This window comes from Cornus florida, unplaced genomic scaffold (genome assembly GCF_030987335.1).
Source record: "Cornus florida cultivar Cherokee Brave unplaced genomic scaffold, ASM3098733v1 CherokeeBrave_3.0.0_Hap2_Chr06, whole genome shotgun sequence".
Lineage (NCBI taxonomy): Eukaryota > Viridiplantae > Streptophyta > Magnoliopsida > Cornales > Cornaceae > Cornus > Cornus florida.
The window spans coordinates 48,416,618-48,417,666 of NW_026775576.1; the positions used below are offsets into that span (position 1 = coordinate 48,416,618).

Genomic DNA, 1,049 nt, shown 5'->3' on the forward strand with positions numbered 1-1,049 from the left:
AGAACACTAGAACAAGTTATACATGTTTCATTTGATGCACGATGAGAATGGTTAGGGAAGGAAGATACTTGGTTCGCCGAGTTTTAGTTAATCAAAAATTGATCAAACCTTCGAGCTAAAGACTTCATTTCGGCGGCTATTTCATTTGAATGGTCGACCTGATGTAAGCCAACACTCTTCCTACCTTGTGAATTTCTACCATTCTTGGATGATAGTGTTCAATGCAAAGAATTTTCACTCATGCTCTCATAAAGATGCCACACATCATCCTCATGCCTATCAATGTATGAGCCACCCATGGAAGCATCAACCATACCCTTATAGTTGTCCGAGAAGCTCTCAAAGAAATATTGAACTAATTGCCATTTGGGCATGTCATGATGTGGACACTTCCTAAGCAATTCATTGAAGCGTTCCCATGCCTCATGAAACATTTCTCCATCCCCGTGTAAAAATTCTCGAATTGAGGTTCTCATGGCATTGGTCTTAGAAACCGGATAGTACTTCTTCAAGAACTCTTGTTGCATTTCTACCCAAGAAGTGATTGAAAAAGGCCTAAGATTGTTAAACCAATACTTTGCCTTGTCTTTTCAGGTGAATGGAAAACGTTTGAGTCTTAAAACCTCTTCCGGCATGTCCGTATATTTTACGGTGGAACATACTCCAAGAAACTCATCCAAATACTTGTAAGGTTCTTCACTTGGAAATCCATGATAGTTAGGAAGCATTTGAATGGTTTATGGCTTAATTTCATAATGATGCGCTCTAAATGGAGGCAATTGGATGCATGTTGGTGCATTATACTCGTTAGGCACATAATGGTCTCTTAAAGCAAGATGTGGATTAGCTACTTGAGGTGCAACATGAACACCTTGGTTTTGAATCCCTTGATTGATGATGGAAGGTTGTGGAGCATACATTAGCCTTGGCATTCCATATGGAACTTGGCCTTGTTGTTATGGTGGTTGGTGAATGAATGGCCTAGGCATGCCTAATGGTACTTTTATGTTCTCATTGTGCACATTGGGATAAAGGATACCTTGTTGGTC

At 39.9% G+C, this 1,049-nt stretch overlaps 1 pseudogene; it reads left to right on the forward strand.

The window, feature by feature from the left end:
- Window positions 1-372: 372 nt before the first annotated feature.
- Window positions 373-471, forward strand: LOC132315271 (small nucleolar RNA R71; annotated as a pseudogene).
- Window positions 472-1,049: the final 578 nt, after the last annotated feature.